We start from the raw sequence: 9831 nt of genomic DNA on the forward strand, positions 1-9831 counted from the left end.
TTCCGTTCTGTTCCGCACCTCTTTTCCAGCCTTACATTTTAGTCTAATTTCCCTGTAAAGCCCACAATGTCACATCGCACACAGGCAAACTGGCACTGGAAGAAGCTGGATGAATAGAATACATTCTTTCAACCTGGCCTGTCCCTATTTTGGGCATGACATTAGTCAAATTGTTCAATGTTTTTCAGACATTTGCAAAGACTTTCAGAAAGTGTTTCCCTTTCTTCCCCGTCCCCATTGTGTAGGAAATAGTGAATTATATTTCAGGGAAGATTATCTTTACATCACTGCCAGGCCAGAGCACTGACTTATGACAGTGATACCAGCATACGTTTACACGCGCACGCACGCACTCACACGCACACACACAAACACACACACACACACACACACACACACACACACACACACACACACACACGTTGAATGTATTCTATCCATTATGCAGTATCTCCCACTGTTGTATGAAAACAAAGGGCAGCCTCTAAACATTGAACCATAGAATATCAATGAGCCAGACCCTCAAGCTTTTATTCTAGTCCCAATATGCACAAATAACATGTCAAATAACGATAGGAGGATGGATGGCCACACACTCTCAAGGGCCTTTCAAACGGGCAGCGATTAACGCAGCCGTTGTCGCCTGGATCAATGACAGGTCTGCTGAAGAGGGGCGCGACAACGCAAGCGTAAAAACAAAAGATAAACAGAATCCAGGTCTGGTGAGTCGTGGGCGTGTGCACGAAACGAGCATGGCACGCGCAACCATTTCACGGGACCGCGCCCACGTAAATACGCTTGCGTTGTTGCCCCTCGACTTTAGCCTGGTTAATAAACCAGACTAATATCGCACGGACCGCGGGATATTAGTCTGGGGAGGCTCAGCTTGGATTTCATTTCCAGGGGAGCGGGTTGAAACATTTTCTCTTTGACGCAATTGGTCAGAGCTACTGTCAGTCAAAGGTCTCAAGCATTGAAAGTCACTGTACCAAAGCCCGCCCATATTGCATACCGTGTCCCGATTGGCCGCCCCATTTCTCTGGTGTAGGAAATGGGCGTACAATTGAGCCTCTCCAGACCGTAATCCGCCGGCAGGCAATTTATTTTTGCCAACGGCTGTTTCGGTCTGGTTTATTAACCAGGCTACCTCGACTTCTCTGCGAGTACAGAACAAAAATGCAGGTCTCATTGAAAATTAACTATAGGCAGAGACAGACAGTCAGACAGACAGCCTGTCTCTGCCTATAGTTAATTTTCAATGAGACCTGCGACAGACAGAGAGTCTTTATGCTAAATCATGCATAATGCACCCTGGCTTTCATATCTAGACTAGACCTGGGTGCAAAAAGACACTGCAAGACATTATATGCACGCACACGTCGCACAGACACACGCACTCACACGCGCACGCACAAAGACACACCATTGTGCTCCAGTGTTAGTTTTTTATAGGTTGTTTCAGCAGCTGTCACAAAGATTGCTAAGTAATTGTGCAAAGTAATTGATTCCTTCTCCTTCCGCCAATTAGGATGTTGACTGAAAGTAGCATTACCACAATGTAGAAATACTGGTGTCCGTCCAAAATATATCTTACAGAACCAAAGTAAGTTCAAAATGTGTAACCACGAGGTAGAGCCTAACATCAAAGTTCTGTTCAATAACCTCAATTTGAGCCTCAATGCAGAGAAAAACACAGTCAAAGATCGCGCTTATAGTGGAAGTGGACGGCAGAGAAACATTTCATTGATGGACCACAGCGGAAGCGAGCGTTGCCGAACGTCGGGGAAGCTACTTTTATGCCCAAACCCGACCCGACCCATCGTTTTCGGGCCGAGCGGGGCCCAAGATTTATGCCAATTAGTCAGGCCGAGCTTAGCCAACCGAGCAGGTTGATGCCTTGCATGGTTTCCTCTGCCATTGGTGTATGAACCATGAATGTGTGAATGTACTGTATGCAATGTGGACAAACCTGGGGTTGACATTAAGGGTTGCCCACCTGCCCCTGGCAAGTAAATAAAAGATTTGGGAAGGTGGAGTTTGTAGTTGGAGAGTGGACGCATATAAAATACCAAGTGTGAACCCTTAGTAATAGGCTATTCATATGTATTTGTCATTATCATTATCACACAGCCCCGAAAGTGATAAATAAATTGTTAAATTGAACAGTAATTCAAAATTTACTTTTTAATGGACAATTTACTTTTCTGGCAAGTGGGCAAGTAGAACATGAGCTGTACTTGCCCGATGGTCAAGTGCCTCTGAGACCTTAGTGTGTCAACCCCTGCTGAATGCACCATTATGTGAACAAGATTATTCCTATTACTTATGATCAATATAATGAATGCAATTTAATTGCATTTTATAACTAAACTTTTATAAAAAGCTGTATTGCAGATACAATGCACGTGCTGCATGAAGTTTGCAGTTTGGGTGACTTAGCCTGCAGTTACAAAGTTGTATTAATTTGGTTATAAAGTGGATTTAATTGCTGCATAAGATATTATGCGACAAGGTCTGCTGCTCTGACAAAACGTTACATCACACTGTAACTCAGCACTATGCAAAAAAAAAAAAAAAAAAAAGTATTCTCAGTGCCAAAAGTTTGACAATACACCAAGGACATTTCGTTGGAAAGCAGATCTATAGACACACAACACAACGTGTTGCATTGCGACACGTTGTAGGCTTCTGTATAGATCTTCTATTTCTGCATGATGGCCCTCTTGGCATCTTACAAGGTTTCTGATCATTGACATCTTCCTCTTCCAGTAAAAGTATAACTTTCACTACCTCTGTGTGACCTGCTTGAATTACACTAGCACAGTAGCATAATCATTCTGTCAGCAATGATGATGAAATTATCACCTGCTTGTCCGTTTGGCCACAATTCAGCATCTCTGGTGCACTGCCTGGGCATTGCACAGTGCACAGACTGCTGCTGTAGCTACTAGCTATCATTCATCATCTGGCCTCGTTTGACCCATCCAAATACTCTGTATTTCAACACACACACTGTGTGTGCTTGCGTGCGTGCGTGCGTGCGTGCGTGCGTGCGTGCGTGCGTGCGTGCGTGTGTGTGTGTGTGTGTGTGTGTGTGTGCGCGCTGCAACACATGACAGAGACGGCAAGGCGGTGCTGGGAAGTGGATGGAAAAATAAGGATGGTAAATAAGAAAACAGAATAGGAGAGAAAAAGAGAGAGGAGAGGTGAGGAGAATGAAAGGAATGTTATCCTTGATGCTTGCGGGAGAGAAAGTCCACACAGTGAATTAAAGCAGAGGATATGTAGCTTAGAAACACAGTGATGTAAAGGAAAGGACATAAGCTCAGAAGCACATGGTTCAGGGTTGTAAAGGACTGCAGGATGTGCAAAATGCACTTTGCACAGTCTCTACACCGTCCCCATCAACAGACTAAAAGCTTCCCTCGCTTTGAGTCAACTAAACTGATGACATGGAGTGCAGAATTCACCTTAAAAAAAAATGTATCCTCCCTTCCCACGTCTCTTCTACATGGCAGTTCATCTAAGAATATAATTATATTGTTTTAGAATATACCTGCCACTTCTGACTGGATATTAACATCAAAGGGGGGGAGAGAATTCCACTCAAAGAAGTGAACAGATTAACTGTGTTAATGTTGTGGGAATGTGGGTTGTGTGATGGGTTCACCAACAGGCCAAAAATGCTCTACCCTCAAAAATCACTTTTTCCAAACGCTGTCAGTCAGTGATGGACAGGACAGGCTGAAAGGCAGACAGATTGCAGTGCATGCAGCTGGTTACATCTTATTTCTCCACTCAGCTTAACTTGATGCCATGGAGAGCTGAGAGGCCCGCTCTGCTATCAGGACTCTAACATGCTTAATACCCACCCACTCCATTAGGGGAGGGGGAGAGAGAGAGAGAGAGAGAGTCCGTTATAGATTCACTAATTAGACCAGAGTACACATTTTGACTGATCTGCCATTTAGGCCATGTTCTTACTTCTTACATAGATCAAGATAAGGTGTGTGTGTGTGTGTGTGTGTGTGTGTGTGTGTGTGTGTGTGTGTGTGTGTGTGTGTGTGTGTGTGTGTGTGTGTGTGCCTATTGATGTAGGTCAATCTACCTACAGAGAGAGGAGCAGAGGCTACAGTGTGTGAGTGTGAGTTTAAATGGTGGGTGCGTACATGTGCTTTCACTGAACATACGGTCAACAAAGTTAACAAGCTTCAATGGCAAATAAGATTCCTTCTGCCAAAGATTCCAGTAGTAAAAATGGTGATGTAAATGTTCTTTTCAAAGATGTGCTTTATGCTCTTTTGTCTTGTTCACACCAGAGACGTGTTGAATAGATTTAAACGATTGCGGATCCAGAGTCAGAGTTAAATTAAGGCTTTCACTGGGTTAGGCATTATTTATTGTACTAACAAGCAACCCACCACATTTCACAGTAAAGTATTGCATTCAATTACAGTTGCTGGCTACAAAACAAATGCACGCTCACAGAGGCCAGAAAGCCAGTGACTTTGAAGGCAAAGACAGGACCTGAGTGGAGCTTCTAAGTTCCAGTATGTTGCACAGGTTAATGCAGGGAGCTGGTGTATTTCCATGTGCGGCGAGAGGATAATTAGGATAATTAGCTTAGAGAAAATGTGATGAAATAGCGTTTAATCATTCACAACAAGCTGGAAGTCCTCATATATTGTAAAAAAGGGCATCTAGTGTGTGACGCTGTGGAAATTACATGCAAATGGCCTCCACAACATGTCTGTCTGTCAAGGTACGGACTGTAGAAAAATCAGAGTCACTGTGTTGGAAAGCAGCAACTCTCAGATTTTTCAGCCCAAGAAGCTTCTCTCTTCCTGAGAAGAAAGATATGAGAAATCTTCTTCTGTATGCAGTGTAGAATTATGAGTTATACATTATGAGTGAATAATCATAGCCTATATACAGTATGTCAGAAGAAGAATATAAAATGGATAGTTTTAAACCTATAAACCATTCGTCTCTATTACACATAAAACAGCCCTGAGAAAATTTGAAATGTTTAAAGGTTTCCATTAATTTAACCCATTTAGGCCTAAGGCCGATTTTAAAAACGCCTTCTAAAGCCTGACCTAAGTTTTCTGAAAAACTTCAAATATTTATATAGCAGCATCAATTTTTTGTATTTTTTTAATACTGTACATACTGTACATAACCCAAATATGGGTTCCCGGCCTGAGGGGGTAAAACACCAAAAGGGGTTCCCGCCCAGAATGGGTTTCCAATGCGTTCTTGAAGTATAAATTAGAATGAATGGATCTTTAAATGAGGGAGTGGTGAAAGAAGTACTCACGTTTTCTACTTAAGTAAAAGTAGCAATATTACAATAGAGAAATACTCTGTTAGAAGTAAAAGTCCTGCATTCCAAAGTTTACTATAATTTATCGGTTGGGTCTCCAGCTGAAAAGGTTTGAGAAACCAGGGCTGCTGTACTGCCAGCAACCCATTCTTTCCAAGTCTGAGAAAACACATTTATTTATTGGGGTGGCAGTGGTTCAGGGGTAGAGTGACCGGGTAGAGTGACCGGGTGGGAACCGCAAGGTTCCCAGTTCGAACCCGGGCTCCCCCAGAGCTAGTGTGGAAGTGTCCTTGAGCAAGACTCTGAACGCCTAATTGCTCCCGACGTGCAGATTGGTGCCTTGCATGGTTTCCTTCGCCATCGGTGTGTGAATGTGTGTGAGAATGGGTGAACGTATAATGCACGATCCCTGTAAAGCGCCTTGGATAAATGCGCTATATAAATGCACCATTTACCATTTATCTCTTCCACTACAGTACCAGTTGGTGCGCAGTTTAATGCATGCAAATGTTTTTTTTGTGTGGGAAGAACATACCACAGTCAGTAAATAATGCAGTGGGTGGATACTGGATACTATTACTCATCCTTTAAAAACAGACGCGTCAAAACGGTTCTGCGTTGCATCCCACAGCATATAGGGTCAAATCACTTTTCACTTATCATACGCTCGCCTAGCTAGTTCAGAACAGAACAGTGTATTTTCTCTGTTTGCTCAAGGTCCCTCTGTGAAATCTCACTCGCTATCTGAAATATATGGGCCCAAAGAAAAATGAATAGAGGGTAATATAACCATAAAGTGCGATATGAAGGAGAAGCGCGCTGCACGACCTGTCCCTGTCCCTCAAGCGGTGGTGGTAAAAAGTACAATTTTGAGGTATTTGTACTTCACTTGAGTATTTTCAATTTCCAGTACTTTTACTTCTACTCTACCACTACATCTCAGAGGCAAATGTTGTGCTTTTACTCCACTACAATTATTTGAAAACTTTAGTTACTAGTTACTACTAGTAACTTTGTAGATTTGGATTATTATTACAAAACATACAATAACAACTTCAGTTCTATATACATTTCGGCTATTTTCAAAAGATTTGCATACATTTGAAATGGGACATTCTACATAATGCATACTTGTACTTTAAGTACATTTTTATACCAATACCTTTGTACTTTTACTCAGGTAGGGTACATTTTAAATTCCAGACTTTTATTTTATGTCTACATTGCAGTATCGATACTTTTACTTAAGTAAAGCATTTCAGTACTTTTTCCACCACTGCCCTCAACCATCTTTATCATGTTGATCAGAAGTGACAGCTCTGTATTGCCCTTGACTACAGCCCACCGGCAGATGAATTGAAATGAGAAATATCAGTCTTTCAATAGCAACAAAAGACACAGGGGCGATCGGGCACATGCGAGGAGATGGAGAGAGAGAGTGATGTGATGTGGCGTTAATTTGCCCCAGCGTCGCCATTGACTCCGTTTCGTTCAATAATTACCTGCATATGAGGAGATATGGGGACCAATGAGTCCACTAGTTACACACAACCTGGTTGGATATAAAATAGCTAGGCGGGGGAAATGGTTGCTAGGAGGGAGACTGCAGTGGTGCTAGGAGGGATAGAAACAGTGGTGTCAATGAGGCTATGACAGCTGCCATACATTGGCTCCAGGAGGAAATTAATTTGAAATGAAAATGAATTTATGAAAATATGCACAAAAACAAGTCGCATATACCGCACAAAATGGAGGACAATAGGCCCAAAAAAGGAGGTACCGCGGCCGAACCCATAGCAGGAGCCCTCATGCTATTTACCACGCCCGCGACCGTGTCCCTTGGGGCCTCCCTTCTTGGGGGGGTGATGTGGAGACTCGCGGGTGTCCTCCTTGGCTTTGGCTAAGCCTGGTGCGTTCGGCTGGAACTTGTTCTGTGCCAGTCCGCTCCCTCGCCCCCCGCGGGGCTTCCAGTTGGATCGGTGTGGGCCCCCCGGGGCCGGACGAGCCACGTTCTGGAGAGGTGGAGGTGGAGGTATTGGCTCCTGGTGTTGGCGCAGTGCCTCAATGTTGCGCCTTCTCTGCTCGCCCGAAGAGATCAATTCTGCCATGCCCCCATGGAAGAGGTTTACGGGGCTTTACCCCATCGCCGGGGCGATCCAAGAGGGTGGAACGAATCACCCCCGTCATGGGGTGTATATCCAGCCAGTGTGGATATAGTGTCGTCTTGTCGAGTGATGTCTTGGTGAGGCGTTTGGCTTCATCATTTATGCGTTGTGCCTCAGCAGCCTGGGCTAGTGCTATATGTCCAGGTTAATATATGTCCTTTGCCAGGCCTTCGTTGTTCCGAATGTTATCGGGACAACTATCGGTTTGGCACTTTGTACGTTTTTCACTAGTAGTGACACAACTCACTCACTTTGCGTTGTTTTAACTGTGGTTAGAATTCACCTATTGAGCAGAATACAAGTCACCTCTCGGTCCAAGTGTATGCCACTTGTCCTTGTGAAGGTATTTAGACGAGTTTTCTTTATACCTTCAGTGATAACACAGCTTGGTTCTGTAAGAAGAAAAGGAAAATGGGTGGAGAGCTAATGACCCAGGGGGGTTATAACCTCGCACGGGGACGCACCTGCATCATTGAGCATTGCCCGTGGTCTTAAAGATACAGTCCACGGGGGTGTTTGTATACTAGAAATATAGATTCATATATTTTTCTGTAAATAGAACAATTGGATGTTCTCTCATAATTATGTGATATGGAGCAAGATGTTACTGGGAAATATAACCAATGTTACGTGCACATTGTGCGTGTTGTGAACTTGCCATACCTTAGCTTTTGCTGAAATAACACCACTGGATAGAAATGTGTGCTGGGAGAGAGAAATGGGTGGAAGGACATCAAGATAGACCCTGGAGTCCGCTGTGGAGAAGGGAAGGCGGGATGTTGCAAACAGTGATGATGGCGAGATTGGGGTGATGGGTGCATCTAATGGAGGGGGACGGATGAAAAAGGATGGGTTGGATAATGACACAGATACGGAGGAGAGGACCTGGGGAGAGACTGACTGGGCAGAGTGCTCCAGAGATAATGTGTGGATGTATTCAGGTGGCAGTAGGCCATGCAAGCCAGCACTGGAGATTTAAATTTGTCCCGTAGCTGCCTCTCTCCATTACTAATGGAAAAGCATCGGTCATGAGCAGAGGACCACTGATAAATGACATCCCACTGACCGACAGGAGACCTGCACCACCGCTATACACTTTCTCCAGCAGAATGTGGAGGGGTGTGTGGTGGTGGTGGTGGTGACTGAGCAGCACAAGGTGGTAACATCATCAAAATATTAGCTAATCAGATAGCCGGATTACCCCTTTAGCCCATTCTGACCGGGCACCCATTTTGGTGTTAGCATCATGTTATGCTTTAGCTATTGAAAAATAGCAGATCTACAAGCTCATATCGCGCCACCGAGTGGCGCGATACGAGCTTGTAGGTCTGCTATTTTTTTTTTAAATCGAAGAACGACTGACATTTTTAGAATCTGATCTCAGGTCAGAATGGGTTCATCAGACCAGTGTGTCCCCGGCGGAAACCTCGTATGAATCTGATCTCAGGTCAGAATGGGTTAGAAGTAGAGCAGGACCACAGACAAGCCAGGTCTCTGTACAAGTAATGAACGATCCTATAGGTGGAACATTACGGAGGAGGAATGGCGAGGTAAGAGACCAAGGATGCACATCAGTTACCCTGCAGTGCCGGGCAGACATTCATCATTTAAATGATCCCCATGTAGGATGGCCTGCGGTTGAGAAAATCCATTCCCACACAGGCATAGATTCATCCTCTCCACATAGAGGTGCTTTATGTGGAACTGTAAAATCACACTTATGTTTATTTAAAATGATGTGACTGGCGGTGGTTATTCATTGTTATTAATCAAATGTAACCAATGGGTCCATTTGGAATTGGCCACTCATTTTACACACATTTACACTTTAAGGACCATTATGGAAATCATGCATCCTTTTGACAGATATGTACAGATCATGATATGTACAGGTCATGTAGGCCTACTGTATACAACTAATATACACTATGCACTGTATGCAGTATGCATGTTTGTCAATAAGAAAACATCAATAAAGGGGAGGGAACGTGGCATGTCAGAACAGAAAGGCTATGGTTCACCCTCCCAGTCTATGTGTGGAAGAGCTCTGAATTACAGGACACAGATTGACAAAGAACTGTGTTTTCAGTCACACAGCAGGTCATTGGGGTCAATCCAATCCCATTCTCTCTCTCTCTCTCTCTCTCTCTCTCACTCTCTCTCCTTTCAGAGCAGGAAACAGAACAGAGGTTGATATCTGTTCCGTCATATACCACAAAATGCTCACATGACTACCCCATGAAGCAGAGCCTATGGACAGAGTTGTCATTATTACATGGACATAACATGGAACCCATCAAGGGAAAATTAAGATACACCGATATGTAGTTCATGTATGAA

The sequence above is a fragment of the Protomyctophum parallelum genome (genome assembly GCF_964188405.1).
Source record: "Protomyctophum parallelum genome assembly, chromosome: 17".
Classification (NCBI taxonomy): domain Eukaryota; kingdom Metazoa; phylum Chordata; class Actinopteri; order Myctophiformes; family Myctophidae; genus Protomyctophum; species Protomyctophum parallelum.